The sequence below is a fragment of the Macrobrachium nipponense genome, chromosome 1 (assembly GCF_015104395.2).
Source record: "Macrobrachium nipponense isolate FS-2020 chromosome 1, ASM1510439v2, whole genome shotgun sequence".
Taxonomy (NCBI): domain Eukaryota; kingdom Metazoa; phylum Arthropoda; class Malacostraca; order Decapoda; family Palaemonidae; genus Macrobrachium; species Macrobrachium nipponense.
In genome coordinates, this window is record NC_087200.1 from 41,015,350 (window position 1) to 41,034,075 (window position 18,726).

Here is an 18,726-nt window from a genome sequence, read left to right on the forward strand (position 1 = left end):
ATATTGACAAACCGGCCAATAAAGCAGTTGAATTTAACATCAGATTTCCTAGTCATGGTGTTGAATCACATCATTTTCATCGTCATTTTAGTGACTTCCTCTAAGACACTGCTTTCTGGTCAGTTTTCTCTGTCTGTGTGCTATGTTGAGAAAAAGGGAAAGGGGAAAAAGATATTCTCGCGTACGTTTACACCTACTCCAAGATTCTGAAGTTTAAAATTAAGTGCCCTATGATTTACTAAATCGAATACAGCTAAACATCTATTTGAATTACTCGAAACTTAATCCTTATTAAGGTTCTTTTGCAAATAGCATATCAAATCCAAAGGTGCATAGCTGGTGCGTAACTGCTTCCTATATGTACTACATGGCGATTGGATAACAATCTTCTTGCTTCCGTGTTCTTGTTTACTGGCTTAAAAACATGTTATTTTTTCTGGAACTTGGTGAGCACAGGGAGAACAGAAAGTGACCAGCAGTTAGTGCAGTCTGCAGATAAGTCCCTCTGGAACAGGCACTTTACCACTAAGCTTGCTTTTATCCGCCAAGATACTACATCGACATAAAGATCTATAGTCTACTGATCTTGAGAGACAACTCAGTAAAAACATTTTTACGAAACATCAGAAAGAAACAGATAGGATCTTCTCCTCTCCAGCTATCAAGATTATCAATAATTTTCCTAACAACCATAGAGTGAAGTAGGTTCAGAATGACAAGTATCAGCCTTTTCCTTAGGGACGGTAACCAATGATATTTGCCTATATCTCATACCTTACGTCACAAGTGTAATATAAGCGCTGGATTCGAGCCAAATCAGCAGCATTGATTAATTTTTCGGAGCTCGGAGATAATGATCTTCGCTAAATCACTGTAAGTCCTGTTGACCAATTCCAAGAAAAATTTTGAAACCCATAAAGTTCAGATAATCGTTGAAGGGGAGAGAGAGAGAGAGAGAGAGAGAGAGAGAGAGAGAGAGAGAGAGAGAGAGAGAGAGAGATTCACCCATTATTAAGAAGGTGTATGTAGTGTATTAGGCAAATCATAAGCAAACATCCCCATAGGGAGTTACTGCCGTCAGTCCACCTCATGCGGTGCACTGTAGGTATTACTTAAGGTTCTTTGCAGACACCTAGCTGCAACCCCTTTCGTTCCTTTTACTGAACCTCCTTCCATATTCTCTTTCTTCCATCTTACTTTCCACCCTCTCTTAACATATATGTAGCATTATGTTACTGTTCAGCGCATTATTTTAACGTGCATAAATTAGTTAAATGTATTGTAATGAGGCTGAGCTTGTCTCCTTATCGAATTGTTATATAAAAGGCAATATAATATATTCATATAAAGGCAAATATACCTTCAGCGCAACATATTGACCTTGAAATGTCATTCATAAGATAAAATAATTATTAAAACCATTCATTAGTTCACCAGGACCTGTCTGCTTTACATAAACCATGATATATAACATTCCTTTATCGCTCGTTCTGAATCAATTTTCTGACGCAATCCAAAGCACCTTTGAGAATTCTGCAGTCAATAAACCTTTTCAGCCAAAAGGATTTCAAGCAATTAATGATGCTTGTTTATAGATTGTTAACGGGTTGGGCTTCTTCGCAAATAACAAAGGATTTTTTGGTTTTCACACAAAGGGAGGACGTGGAGTGAGAGGTCCATTGTATTTGGAGGCCATTACAAAGCAACTAAGGTTCCTTAATTCATCCCAATAACATTTACCTTGAATTTGCGAAGCGTTTTGCGAAAAAGAGTTGGAAACGAGCTCCTTTGTGAAGCGTCTGGGATCTTTGAAAATCTGCAAAGGTCAAGGAATGATGAATGAGAACTTTTTCCAACTATCCAGAGAAGAGTGGTGGGCGTTCGGCCATAGCTTTTTTCCATTCTGTTTAAGACTAATAGGCTGATAGATAGCTAAATCAAATAGTTTCATTCTTTTCAATGATTTTTTCCTCTATTCCTAAATGGGACGAACGACGACTATCGGACTGTTATCATATTAATCACCATTCAGGTCAGCTGTGATAGTTGAATAAAGAAAATGTACCCTGATTCTTCTTTGTTTAGGTATGGGTGTTATGCTTACATCGCGCAGAGAGAGAGAGAGAGAGAGAGAGAGAGAGAGAGAGAGAATTTATAGAATAACCAGTAATAATTTTGTGGGATGTGTATCCTCATATGAGTTCGTTCATCAGATGAGTTCAGTTGGTATGTGAACTGTCTCATTTTGGAAATGATCTGATGTGCTGTGTCTGTAGGGTTGAATCGCAGAACTGAATATCTTTACTAAAATATATAATGATGGAGATAGTTCCTCAGATTAGTGGCGATACGTGCAAAGAATACGACAAGAGGAAATAATTGCAAAAGCAACTCAATCTTTGTATAAAAATATTGTAATTTGGGGTAACAATATCTTAGAATATTTCATTCTTTTGTATAGAAGGGGATGCATTTAAACTGAAGTATGTCTGAAAAGCATTAAAGTTTATGAAAAAATCCTTTTTTTTTTTATTTATATGGCACTCTTACCTTCGTTCTCTTTGGCTACAGTTTGTTAGTTAGCAGGGTCATTTCAGAGCAGCAGTCTATAACACTGAAAGTATGGTACTGATGTCTTTTTGTTATTGCTTTGAACTATTTATGATATGATGTATAGTTCATCAATTTTGTAGATACTTTCAGTTGCATCTTTAGCCTTAGTAGGTGGACCGAGTATAGTCTGACTTTGAGTCCTTAATGATAACGATAAGTTGTAGCATCCAATAAATGTCTTTTGTTTCACCGACAGCTACTGAAGACTTCCTTTTAACTGTAATTTTCTCTTACAACACTAGTGCTTCCATATTTTTTTTCTTTTTGCAAATGATAAAAGCCAAAATCCCTCGGCAAGTCGACTCGTCTATGATGATAACAATGCCCTTGAACTGTAATAAGGTAGCTCATGGGTGTCGTCAATTCGGGTTATGTCTTGGGAACCTTTGATCAGTGCCTCTCGTAATGCATTTGAGCAATTACATTGCAGCCGTCCAGTGTACAAAGGCACTGGAAAATATTGGTGGCCATATTAGCCTATGATTTATTATATTCTTAACTCTATCGCTCTAACTCCCACTCTTCTCTTCCAAAGGGAGTTCGTGAGCAGTTGTCAATCCCCTTATTCATTCGGCCGTCCACACGGGCGAGCTTTGCACAGATGCAGCGGGAAAAGTTCTGACTTTCCCCGCTTCTGACGTCACATTCGGACCTTATTATAGTTAGAGCTTTGATGATGATGAAATTTGGTAAGGAAAACGCAATTACTAAACTTTTCAGATCCGATGTGGTATCGTTTTTCCGGGTGTATCTTCAAGGCTTTTAGTCTGTCAGTTATGACATTCTAGCAAATTGTTTACAACACCCCGCCGTAATTTATAATGTTATAGGCGTCAGTCATACTTTAGGAATTTACTCTAATGACTTTAAACTGTAGTCAGTGAGAACCCAAAACCTGAGCAGAAGTTCAGATAAGTCGACTTAGCCCCTACCCCTTTATTAGTGCCCTCCTTCCCCATCAACAAACTGGCACCATCCCCCTCGTACACCCATCCTTCTATCACCTCTCCCCCCTACCAGTCCCTCTCTTCCCCTTCCAGTTCTCTCTCTCTCTCTCTCTCTCTCTCTCAGTTGCACATTGGGAGACAAAGTCTAGCACAGTTATCCTATAGTAATTTAGTTTCATAGTTTAATAATAGAAATGTTGGGTGTAGTAATGAATTGATGGTTAATGGCCATGACTCTTTTGGCTAGGTTGGCAGTTTTGAATATAGTGCTTGAACAATATACTATAAATGTTCAATGGCATGCGATCCCAGAAAGTGGTTTGTCGCTGGGTACTGAATGTGCGCTACAATCATGCTGTTCATGGCCAGTTTGCTTAGATCCGCAGATGGGTGCAAACGTGTGATTGCTCTCCGAATTTTTCATATGTTCAACCAAGAGTGGAAAGCTGGTGCACTGAAAATGAGTCTTAACAGGTAGTTATTACCCATAACTCTTTTCATATATAGCCTTATGCACTAAATTACACAACAATGACCTATTTAATGAAATTATAGTGATAATTAAGAAATCGGTTCTTTCCCCTAGACTACTTTACGTTTCTGTCTTCCCAGCGATGACGATTAAAATGAAATCTACGAATTCTTGTGAGTATTATTATCCATTAATTCTATAATATTTTTTTTTATTTTACAGTTTTACTGTCACCATCTAATATCAGAATAATTGTGCTCATTGCCAAATCTATCTCATCACATTATACGAACAATCGAACAACATGCGCAGAAATATGACCATACACGTAGTTACAGTCCAAGATCATATTTCCTACGACAATTCTTAGGCAACACAGTAGGATCAGGTTGAACATCATAGTGGAACTCAGTAGCAAAAACCACTCGACCTATTGTTGGGATATACACATTTGAGTTATAATGGGGCAAAATCATGCGATATAACAATGTACAATGTATGTGCTTATATTTTCCAGTGTGTTTGCATCTAATTCAGACGAGAGAGAGAGAGAGAGAGAGAGAGAGAACGGGCTGGGTAAATGGAGAGGAAGAGAAAGGGGTGGGAGGGGGTGAGAGGTGATAGAAGGATGGGTGTGTAAGGGGGATTTGGGGGAGTTTGTTGGTGGAGGAAGGAGGGAACTGATGAATGGGAGGGGGATAAGTTAACTTATCTGAACCTTTGCTCAAGTGTTTGGGTTCTCACTAACTACAACTTTAAACCATAAGAGTAAATTCCTAAAGTATATAAATTTGATTAACGCCTACAACATTATAAATATGACTGGGTGTAGTAAACATTGTGTTAGTATGTCATAACTGTCCGACTAAAAGCCTTGAAGATACTCCCGAAAAACGATGCCAAATCGGGTCTGAAATAGTTAGTAGATAATGACTAGGATGTTGAAAATTTATTACCCAAAGGAAACGAGGCTTTCTAAATATGGCTCCCTCAAGTATACATATAAACTTGAGTACAATAAGAGTCTGCATATTGTACTAACGCATAGACTAACATGCAGGGTTTATTTGTCATATACATACTTCAGTGTTTTACACATTTACAGATATAGCAGTTCCTCATAATAAAGTTGTTCCGTGAACCATGTTTCGTGTACTTTTTTTCCTTTTTATTTTTTACAATCCCGGATTTCATCAATGTTAATATTCCTTTGCTGGCGCAGCACGAAGACGGCCAACCTGAAGTAACAATATTGTTTAACTGCGCAGAGAACACGATAAATAACAATTTAAAAAAGAACATAATATACAGGATGCTGCAACAAAAGATAATTCAGAAACCTGCCTCCCATCTCATCATAAACTATTATATGAGCTTGCAAAATGTTCACTGATGGTTCAGTGACTCCGAGTGCTCGTTAGCCAGGATTTGCGAACCCCTTCTGTCAATCACGTAACTCACATAAAGTGTTCAAAACTGAGGCATGGCGAGCTGGGAGTCTCGAATCGAGTTTTAGAATAGAAATCACGATAAACCACGAAAAAATTGGAGGAAGTAAACTATAGTTCTGCAAAAAGAATGAAATCATTTTTTTTTTCAATTTGCCAAAAGTACAGCATTTACTTTTGAATATCATTTATATTCTCTTCATCACTAATGTGTGTATTCATTCTTCGAAATTTATTGAATATTTTGTGTCGTCACACACAAGTATTTTATATTTTATACTTGGAAATAAACAAATTTGCATTTCATCAAGGATGAAGAGGCTGTTTGGTCAGATCAGGAAAACTGACACCTTTCTGATTCGCCCAATCTAAAAGGATGCTGAGGATACAGATACACTACACCATATACATACATGCAAAAAAATTCCACCTCGGTTCACATATATATAAATATATTAATTCCGAGGTAGAGCGAATTGGACATTAAAGGACAGTTGTAGCCTAATGAGAGTGTAAATGAATGACGGTGATGTGATAATATTCATCATTTGTATCTGCAACCAATATATATATATATATATATATATATATATATATATATATATATATATATATATATATATATATATATATATATATATTTATATGTGTGTGTGTGTGTATGTGTGTGTGTGTGTGTGTGTGTGTGTGTATTGGTCGCATACACACATATGATATCACATCTCAGTATATGAAAATATTTTCCCCTCAAAATTTCAAGGGTTTGAGACTTCACTTATCATTAGTGAAAACTTTTATGATATCTCAAGATATTAGTGATTTCTCGGTTTCACTATCATTCAGATGATTAAACTATGCCATATATATTTCGATAATTTTACCATAATCTGTGAATTTAAGCCCAATGTCAAGAATAATTCTGGACAAGATAAAGGGCTCCATAAGCCGTGCAGTTTTGAGATAGAAACCTTCATAGGCTTCGAATTTCAACAAAATAAGAGATGGAAAATATTTTGGGTTCGAGGGCGATATACATACATACATTCATACATACATACACACACACACACACACACACACACATATATATATATATATATATATATATATATATATATATATATATATATATATATATATATATATATATTTACGTCTTGACAGCCTTGTAGTCAAGAACGTAAAGGGAAAAGAGGAAAAAAATGGAGTGCTTATGACTTACCTTAGATAATTGTTAAGGGGGGTACAAGGTCGCTGTGGAAACTCAGCTGATTAATCTAAATTACATTTATTTACAAGAAAACAATGAATGGACTGAGATAAAGACAAGACATATAGGCCACGTGGGAAGAGCGCCGGGTGCTGCCGGTCTTACTCTATTCATTCACTCTATGATGAAATGGCCGAATTCAACAATTAATGTCAGGCTGGTTTTCAAATTTATGATCTAGCGGTAAGACAGCGCTTGCAAGGAGACGGAGCACGGAATCAGCAGGGGCAATCTAGATATGAATTCCCAAATTACACACAAAATAAAACAAAGACTTCTTGCACAATATTACTGCTAATGCACTATGGAGGGTGTTTATCTTTAATCACACACAAGGAGAGGAACTTTAGTGCTTAAATGAAATGCTCAATGAAGATCTTAATCTTGAACAGGTCACAGGAGTTGCACGTACTACTAGGGTGGACAAAGGACGCTTGTTAGAGTGAGAAAATGGAAATTTGAAAAGGGAAATAGTAAGATTCATCTTGGAGAAATAGGGCTGGAAGACGAACAAAGGGCTGACAACAAGTCAGAGGCGAACAAATCTGTTTGCTATAGTATTTGGAGTCGACTGAGGACGAATCAGGGCATATGCAGGGGACCTCGGTACAAGCAATGCCTGCATCATTGTCTGGAAAGATGCAAAAACACAGCCAGCAGAGTTGTGGGAAAAGAGGTCTTAAAGCTAGGACTACCTAAAGCCTACCGAGCAGCCCATATAACTCCTACGACCTGCCCTTCTTACCCTACACTAGGCCTCTAGTCATTAACGGCTTATTTGCCCCCATATTTGGGGCAGTCGGACATGCCGATCCCCCAAATTCGTCAAAGAGGAGGTAAAAAGGGCTGCTCTTCTAGCAAGAGTTTTGGGAAGTAATTAATCCTAAATTACCCTACTTTTATGGTCTTCCCAAAACTCACAAAGACAATCTTCCATTCAGACCCATCGTTTCATGCGCTGGAGCTTTCAATTACAAAATTTCTAAATGGTTAGCTGGCCTCCTTTCTCCTTTTTTAGGCACTTTTTCTCCCAGTCACATCAAACATTCGGAAGACTTTTGTCACAAATTCAGAGAAGCACATATACCACTTCACAACATAAAACTTTTAAGCCTTGACGTAGACTCCCTATTCACAAAAGTACCAGTACAGGACGTTCTTCAGTTTTTAAGGGAAAAATTATCCCCCTATTCAGATCATTTCCCTTTGGCACTTGACAAAATAATAAAGTTAGTTGAATTATGTGCATCTAATAACGTATTTTCATTCGGGGAATCATTCTACAAGCAAAAATTCGGGTGTAATATGGGTAGTCCTTTAAGTCCTATTTTAGCCAATCTGTACATGGAATACTTTGAAACTACAGTAATAAATGCAATAAAACCCAAAAACATGCTGTGGATGAGATACGTGGATGACGTACTAACATTTTGGGATAATAAGTGGGGTAATTTTAATGAATTCCTCTCAAAATTAAACGCATTAGTGCCCAGCATCAAATTTAAAGTTGAATGGGAAACAGACAACAAAATTCCTTTTCTTGATGTTTTAATAATCAGAGACACGACAGAATACAAATTTACCATATACAGAAAACCAACGTTCTCACTTTCATATATTCACTACTTTAGCTATCATGACAATACTATCAAGATAGGTGTAGCTAGCAACCTATTCTTAAGAGCCTTACGAATTTGTTCCCCAGATTTCCTGGAAAAAGAATTTGAACTAATTCGCAAGCAACTTTCATCTTTAAAGTATCCTAACCATATAATTGAGAAAGCAATTCAAAAAGCAAACGTAATTTTCTACCGACCCCCTAAAGACAAGACCAGAGACACACCCAACAATAAAATAAAAATTCCCCACCTGGAGACGATTAAGAGAGTAACTCACACCCTTGGGAAATCCAACCCTTTTGCATTTACCTACCCCAAATACCTTAGCCAAATCCCTGATTAACGTCCAACAAAAGACATCGCCCAAAGACTCTGGGGTATATGAGATCCCATGCCAGGACTGTGACCAATCTTACATCGGATTTACAGGTAAATCACTTCCCCAGAGATTAATACAACACAAACGGTCAGTTAGGTATGGACAACAGAACTCGGCTATTTTCAACCATATAAATGAACATAACCATTGAATAAACTGGAATATGTCACGTGTAATTTATAGCAGCAATTGCCGGTACAAGAGTCAAATGATGGAATCGGCCTTAATAAAAGAGAAGCAGGTAATGAACATCTCAAAAGGGAATTGGACATCGGACATCGTCGACGCAGTGTTCATTCAACCAACGCTTAAGAAGATTAAAGGAAGATTATCAGCGGGGGTGACCTAAATTGGCTTACTTGTGGACGAATCTCTTGGTATAAATACCCCTTTTCTGTAAACTTTTCTCATTCATATACCTGAAGAGAGAGACAGCAGTCTCTGAAATATAGTACTTTTCTCTCTACATTTTGGTGTTTTTATGGGCTCCTTTTATTAATATATATATATATATATAGACATATATATAATATATATATATATATATATATATATATATATATATATATAATATATATATATATATATATATATATATATATGTATATATATATATATATATATATATATATATATATATATATATATATATATATATATAATATATATATATATATATATATATATATATATATATATATATATATATATATATATATATATATATGTGTGTGTGTGTGTGTGTGTGTGTGTGTGCATATATTATATCATTTGTGTGTGTGTATTAGACCAAAATATTCTTAAGACTCTTCCCTTTTATAAATGGAGCTTGTCGACCTTATCAAGTTACAGGTAAACGGAATATCAAGGAAAATAATGCTCTAATCACAAAGAAACATAGCAAAGGCATGGCAGTGCGCTAAAGAGTCTTGTAGTGCTTGTGTTTCCTTTGATGAAATTCTACCTAGGAGAGACATAAAAGAGAACCTAGCAGAGTTCACGCATTTAGAAATAATATACTTGAAAGCTAAACTGAGAAAAACGAACATTTACCGAAGGAAAACCTGCGTTAGCATTCTAAAGAGAATTTAGGTCACAGACAAACAGGTAATAAGACACCATGATTAAATATTTCTCAGTCTTGGAACGACGACAACAAGACCTCGTGATTAACATATTTTCTATTCTTGGGAAATCATGGATGATGTGTTAGAAGTTTTCTTATCTAAAATGACCTAGAGAGAGTTAGTAGAAGGAAATGAAAGACTCTGCCATGCAGCCAGGTGTAAGATATTCAATACTTGGATTATTAAATTAAGGTGAACAGGCTACAAGGAGAAAGTCTTTTATATCATACATGATCTCTTTCGATGGTATATAATTATCTCTCTTGATGAAAGATGATGAAGTATTTGCTTGCTAAAGGTACTTCATCTTAAATGTAAGTTTTATGAAAACTGTTTTAATCCTACTCTGGGGGTAAATTTATCCAGTTTTGATCCTGGTTATAGCGTCACTGTAACCTGCTGTGATCCTATTCACTGAGCCAGCTTATTCTATTGTGATCTTACTTGTGTATCGCCCTCAAGTTATGATCCTACTCATTAAGCCACTTTATCCTGATACGACCCTTTAAGTCCCTGCTCCGCTTGATCCTTTTATAAAGCATCGCACTCACTGAGCTTATTTATTGGATGTTTCACTTCATTATATTAAGATTCCACTCATGCGCTACATTATCCGGTTATAATTCTACTTACTGTTGTTCATCTTACTCTTTGGTCTACTTCATCCTTTTGTGATCCTACTTACTGGTTGGTTGGTTATGATTTAGCTGACTTTGTGCCAGCACGGGCTCTTGCTCCTAGAGCAGCCCGTAAAGTACTGCCTACTGAGTCCTTTTGTCATTTACTATATCCACGGAAAGAATGCCCCTTTTTTCCTACTGGAAAAAAATAATAATAAAGACACGACAACTGAAATGCTAGGTTTTGACAATTGTCAAGATACGGGAACGATTGTCAATGTTTTCTCGTCACTTACATTTTAAAAGGCAGTTGTTTTAAGCACTAGAAGAGCTTGAAGAGGCAGCATTGGTAAAAAGAAAAAAAAAAACTAGCAAAATCAAAACTACTTTAGCATACCGACAGAATCTAGCTAATTAGAGAGGTTCCTAATCTGTATCATGAGGAATTTGCGTCTTCTTTCATAAAGAACCATGGAATATTTCATGGTTCCGATTTTACGAGTTGCATTATTTTTGTTATCTTATAACATAAACTCATGTTCCTGTAAGTATTTATATTAGGTTTTAATAGAATAAATACCACTTCACTTTGATGTGTCAGGAAATAGCAATTTGATAAAAATGTGATGAATGTGTGAAGGATTTTTGCTTTCCTATTCCCTCAATTACGTAGCTGTGTCTTGTGTGTATTTAATGATTTATGAAGCCATGAAGCGATTTGGGAATCAATTATTCACTTTTATCTTGCGTAAAATCATTTTTTCCCGGGAGTAAAGACCAATTCCTCCTTCAATACAGTGTCCACCCGACCCACTATTCCTACAACACATCTTACTACTTAAGCACTTTTTGAAGTTTTCAGATTCAGTTGTACTTTTATGGATAAACTCCCTTACAACGTTTAACCACTTTCCTTATCTCATTTTTTTTTTCTTTTACATTTCGAAGTCCATCATTTTAAACAGATGTTCGTGAATTCATTTATCACTTTTTCTTACTTGCTGTCAATCATCAACTGAAAATCTTTAAGAGCAGACAATAAACCCAAGAAGGCTCCGAAGGGAAATTAGCATTTAGAGAGAAAAAGTATAAAAAGAGGTGATAAATAAATAAGAATGAAGGAATAGAGAATATAAATATTTAGCGAGAAACATATTTTTCATACCGAATACTGGAGAAGTTTACAATTTCCACTATTCCTTTTCTCTACCCCTTTCTAAAACTATCGTTATCAAATACATACGACAGAATATTTCTGCAATATTATCATTGTATAAAGAATATTCCCATAACTTTAGAAACGTCACATTTGTCATAAACATAAAACGGTGTTTGACGCTGCATCAATTTATACGGTTAAGGTTCTCGAATTGTCAAATCATTTTGTTATGAATATATATGTTACGTGGAGATTAGCTCATATCTGGTTTTGGTAAAAGGAAAGTGTTTGTACCAACTGATAAAGGAGATTGATTCCGGAGTTAAGTATCAAAGGGTTGATGTCAACCTGTTCAACTGTAACTAATATCCTTCTTTGAACTGTTATTGTATATTCGTTCTACACAAGGTATAAAGGAGTCATGTTTCACCTTTCTGTTTTCATATTTCTGTACTACAGTACAGCCTTAATCTTGCTCTCTTTGCGCACATATGTATAAAAAAGAATACAGACAGACAGACAGACAGACACACATACACACACACACACTCACACACACACACACACACACACACACACACACACACACATATATATTATATATATATATATTTATATATATATAATATATATATATATATATATATATATATATATATTATATATATTCACATATATATATATATATATATATATATATATATATATATATATATATATATATATATACATATTCATAATATATATATATATATCATATATAGATATATAGTATATATATATATATGCATAAATATATAAATTATATATCTATATATTATATATATATATATATATATATATATAGATACCCTTAATTCATATATATATATATTATATATATATAATCAAATAAAATATATATATATATATTTTATATATATGCATATACATATATATATATATATATATACATATATAATATATATATATATATATATATATACATATATATATATATATATATATATATATATATATATATATATATATATATATGTGTGTGTGTGTGTGTGTGTGTGTGTATATTATATATATATATATATATATATATATATATATATATATATATATATAATATATATATATATATATATATATATACATATATATATATATATATATATATATAAATATACGTGTATACGTATATATATATATATATATATATATATATATATTATATATATATATATATATATTATATATATTGAGACGAAGTGCCAAGTATCTGGTTACTACACTTACCATTCATTAATTGTTACCTCACAACAGCCAGACACCTGAACCTTCATCACAGAAACTAAACAACTGAATACTCTAAAGGCAACAGTGATCCCTTAAAAACTTACCAGTAATGCAGAAAATCAGACTAAGTTCATCAAAACGGGTGTGAGGTAATCTTGTAAGTAATTAAATTAATCAAAGGGCATCACTCCATCAACAACTTTAAAAGTTTCAGTATTTCCCTGATTTCAGAAGTCTAAGTACTTCCCTGGTTCTAACTCACTTCAAGTAAATTGAAGGAAAACAGATCAATTACCACTCAATCTTTCTACCTTATATAAACATAATCATACTGGTGAATAGAAACACTTATAAAAATTTAAAATACAAAAATTTATTATTAAATTCAAAATTTATAAGTGGAATTCACAATAGCAGGGAAAACACATATATCCTCTCTTTGACTGTATAAAATGTAATATATAGAGCTTTGCAACATTTTTCAGGTTCCTTAGCTGGGATGTCTTGAAATGTGAGTTCAGATTTCGCATAACATAATGTAAAAGTATGTAACGTAGAATGTAGGGAAAGAGAGAGATTATCTTTGTCCATTCAAAGCTAGAGTTGTTTATGTCAGTGCCTTGACCTAATATATATATACATATATATATATATATATATATATATATATATATATATATATATATATATATATATATATTTATATATATATATATATATTAATATATATGTATATATATATATATATATATATATATATATATATAACAAGATATAAATCTCGTCATTCTATTTTAAAAGGTAGCGATGGACCAAAGCATCCAAAGGCAATTGGTAACACACTCTCTCTCTCTCTCTCTCTCTCTCTCTCTCTCTCTCTCTCAATCGATCGATCGATCGATCGAGATTCCCAATTAATCTCTCTCTCTCTCTCTCTCTCTCTCGATACACCTCCCCCCTCCATTATCTAAGGTCATTAAATCAGACACAGAGCTTACAAAAATATGCACTTATTTAAAAGTAAAGTATTAACTAAATTAACTCAGGTTCTTAACAGAATGATTAAATGAAATATTAAACTGGAACTCGAAGTCCAAAGAACTCAGATAACCCTCGGTAATCAATCAAATAACTAGCATTAGTTTAACCATAACATCAGGCACAGTCAAAATAGTCAGTACACCATAGTAATTAAGTTAGTTCCCATTTCTCTAGATCAATCCCCCTTCTCCAGATCAATTCCCCTTGTCCAGAATCGCCTGTTAGCAGACAGAAGAACACCCCGGTGAGCATAAGAGTATAATCAAAAGATCATATAAAAGGAACATCTCTGAAATAAATATTCAAATACAATCCAGCCACACTTTGGCCAAAATAAAAAGTTCTTACCCATGCAACACAATATGCATTATCACTCAATCAACAAAGACACTCTTCGAAGAAGCCATCCTGGCTCCTTGCCTCTCTTGCACAGATATCCCCTTCATTGTTACTTAACACTCTCATATGTAGGGGGAAAAGGCTCGCACGTATGCACGAACTCACACCCATTGTCTACGTCCATGAACTGCTTGTAACCAGTTTCAAAGTCACCTCTGCAATTGCCTGTAGCAACAGGACTTGCACAAATCTGCACACATAGCAAAAAGACACATCAGCATTCCCAAAGCTCATCACCTCGAACACTGTCTCTAAATGATGACTCCACATTCTAAGAAATGTTACAGCTAATCACATTACAATGATATTTAAAATATATCATAGCAAAACCCTCTTTTATGTAACAGATTGCTCGGCCACCTCTAATGCTAGCACCAGCCTAGCCACAGCTCACATAAAACAGCTTATAAGTATAAAATACACATTGGCCGGCCCATTAAACACTGATAAAAATAACTGCACATCTCTGGCAGCACAATGTCTATCACACACTATTTCGAACAGCTTGCATATGGGCTATAATAACAATTTGTTGTAGAAAAACATTCCTTCATCTTGAACTTTCTCATGCTCCTATGCATGTGATTGGTCTGCAACTGTACAGACACATGAAACACACTGTAGAAAGGCGAAACGCCCCCCCCCCCCCATGGAAGACAACTGGCAATTTCCATAGTCCAAAAGCGCTGTAAAACCCTGTAGACTCGTAGAAATTCTTGCATGTGGGCAAACATCAGCAGGATACAAAAAGTTGATGGACATCTTGCTGAAGGCATAGGGGAACGATGTTTATGGTGTTTATTATGTTAGTCATGTCATCGGTCAATTAAAGACGAATTAACCCCAGACATACATCTGTCAAATAATGACCCCAAAAATTTCAGGAAAATACTAACTGAACGTCTTCCAACTAACCCCATTAATATGGCCACTGAACTAATTTCCAACTACAACTCGTGAAGGAACTCCATAAGATCACTAAATCACAAATCACTATCATAACCCGGTAAAGAAAATACCAAATTCTCCAATAACATTAAAAAAAAAGGCTTGCCAAATTCACACACTAGCACACACACCCCAAACTCACAAAACTCCACAGACTACTGTCATTACACATTTCAAACTCACAAATTCTCACAAGAAAAAAAAAATGTGTTACAAACCCAGCCCCACATTATCACCAAAAATATTCTCTCCTGCTCTGATATTTCAGTAACCCACAAAATCAGTAAGAAGTCTTTACTGTCTAACAGCAAAACTCCTTTTAATGCTTATATAGTTAACCTCCATGAAATATAATGCTAAACACCCATCTATGTAATTCACAAACCCCGACAAATCATATCTCCTGTCTAAAATAGAAATGCTATGTAAGCTCAACCCCAATTACATCTCTCGTAGGAGAAAAAAAAAGAAAAAAAATAATAGCAGTAATAAGTTAACTTTCCCCATCACAAAGCACATAATATATATAATATACATAATCCAACTTTTTCCCCACTAAATGCAATATGTATCGTTACGGAATTTGCCATCGCAACAATTTCATCAATCGGAAAAGACTGGAAACAACCCCCTTACGTAGATACATCTCCGTAGAATGCCATAGTCAACAGAGAATAGTGCAAAACTCTGAGTAATCAACACTGAAGGAAAAGAGTCAGCAACTGGACTCATCACGGCATTATCAGCAAAAATCCACCTGTGAACACGTCAGGTGCTCGAACTGCAGTATAGATTTGTCTAGTCGGACTTGCAACTTCAGAAAACCAGGATTCTCCAAAAAATTCCATACTGACACCATATAAGCACACCAGGCAATATAAGTAGTCCCCTCCATTTCGCCAATAACCCCATATCACCATATTCCCTTCTATTTCACCAATAACCACATACAAAATAAAAACAAGTCTCCAAAAAAAATATTATATCTCCAAGCAGGGTAATAAAAATAAAAAGAATCTCCGTCCCCGAAAAAACCACTCAAAGCATCTAGCTGATACACTCAAAAATATTACCACATGTTTCCTCTCCCAAGGGTTTCCATTTGCACCAAAAAACGGCTGCAAAAGTAATTGAACTAAACATAGCTCTCATCACCATGGGCCTAAACTATGGATTATCTCCAACAAAATAAAATATAACATGGGCAAAATATTATATCTCCAATTCTCCAGTAAAATAACCTCGAAAAACCTCTCTAAGGAGCTCAATGTTACAGTTAAAAACTGTAAACTCTCTGTTTAGCACATCTGCTGAAAAGGGCAAAAACTTGGCAAATAAAATTGCCCAGGAAACTCTAAAAAGAAAAAAAATCATCAGTGTGCCATAACTCATTACAGCAAATCTCCAAATCCAAAGTGTCTAGACACTTTGGATTTGGAGATTTGCTGTAATGAGTTATGGCACACTGACTTCCCCATATTCACTATGGCACAAGCCACCAGAAACTTAATCAAATTTCCTATCTCTGGCAAAGTTGTAACAAACACAATTGTGTGAGAGGACAACAATTTCTGGAAAACAACTATCAAAAAAAAAATTTAGTGCCATTATGTAAACATGCAAAAATGCAAAAGAATTCTCCCCCAAATCGCTCTGCAGCCTCAAACAGCTGAAATTATAAACACATTCCCGAACAATGACTCCAAGTCATGAACTGAGATATTAAAAAAAAATCTACACAAACTGCTCGAAGAGAGAAATCAATTCAAATTCGCCCATGATAAAAAAACTTACGTCAGCGATGGGTAACGTCTAAAAGGGGGAAAGAAAAAATCAATGGCACTATTAACTGTTCCTGTGACACCTGTAACATCTGTGACTCACGTAGACTTCAAGCAATTATCTGCTGAACCCTTAGTATCATTACAAGCACCCATGTTAGCATCATTATCACCAATATTAGTATCACAACTCGCCAATATCACCAAAATTAGTACTCACCAGTATCACTAAATCCACCAAAATTCACCAGAATTCACCAGAATTCACCCAAATTCAGTAAAATTTTTATCACCACCCATAAATCATTGTCACATCCACCAAAAATTATTGTCACCATGAACTCCCATAGAATCCCCATAAATATCTCCAGTAATAATAATTTTCCACAGTAATTCTCTGTAAAATTTCCCGTACTAATTCTCCATAATAATTCTCTGTAAATATCTCCATTATCACCAGTAAAGGCTTTAATATTGCCATTCCCCAGCATTCATCACCATTGCCACACACCCATAACTCCAATATCACCACCATTCACCACCAGGTACAACCCCATTACCACTCCTTGGTATCATCATCATTTAGCAGCACCAGGACCCCATTCACCACCAATGGCATCACCATTTGACATCACCAATGACACATCACCATTCTAAAATAGTCTCCATATCCCAAACATATCCCCATTATTAAATAATCTCTGTATCCCCAGTTATAACTATGCCCTCTATCATGTAAAAGCCTTCTCCAAAGCATAAGGAAAACTTGCACCACATTCATATGCATTTCATTTCATTTTCTCTTCACTCAAAAGAAAGAAAAAAAATCTTTCTAAAAGAAACCCTATGGGCATCTCACATCATCACTCGTGGCTATCAGCTAATGTGGCATTGAACTATGTCGTCAAGGACTCAAAAGGATGGCAATTAAATTTTCTATCAATGCCAAACTGACCCCCATTACCCCAGCACAAAGAAAAAACAAGGAAGTTCACCCTCCCGTTGGAACAACCCCATGGAAGGATCCCACTAGCCTCCCTTTCACTGGCTCATGTATACGCTGAGTGCGTATACATGAGCGACCGCTGTCTCTGAGGGGCATAAAATGCAACCCAAGCACCCCCAAGAACACAAATTTCATATATGAAATTCTTCACTAGTATACATGTGTCAAAACCAAGATGAATGCGTCTTCTTTGACACATGCCAAGAAAAAACACATCATGTTCTGCTCCTATGGGAAAAAAATGGTGCTCTGAACTGATTCTCTAACTTCAAAAATGATTCTTACACAAAAGAAAAAAATAATGTCACACTCGCGTCTTCAATGAGAGAACACCAGATCACTGACTCGTGCGCGCTTCTGTATAAACACGCGAATACACACGTACTTATGTGTGTAGGAACAACTCAGCACTCGAACGAGAAAGACACTTAGTATTCACACGCACTTACAAAGTCCAACTGAGTGCCCCATAGCTTGCAATGTCTCTCGTGACCGATGAACATGCTGACGCTAATTGAAAATTTCCCTCACAGTACCAGAACGACGGCTGAATAATTCTTATCCTCTGTCACTTATTAACTGAAAACCTAACACAGTCTCACAACCAGAC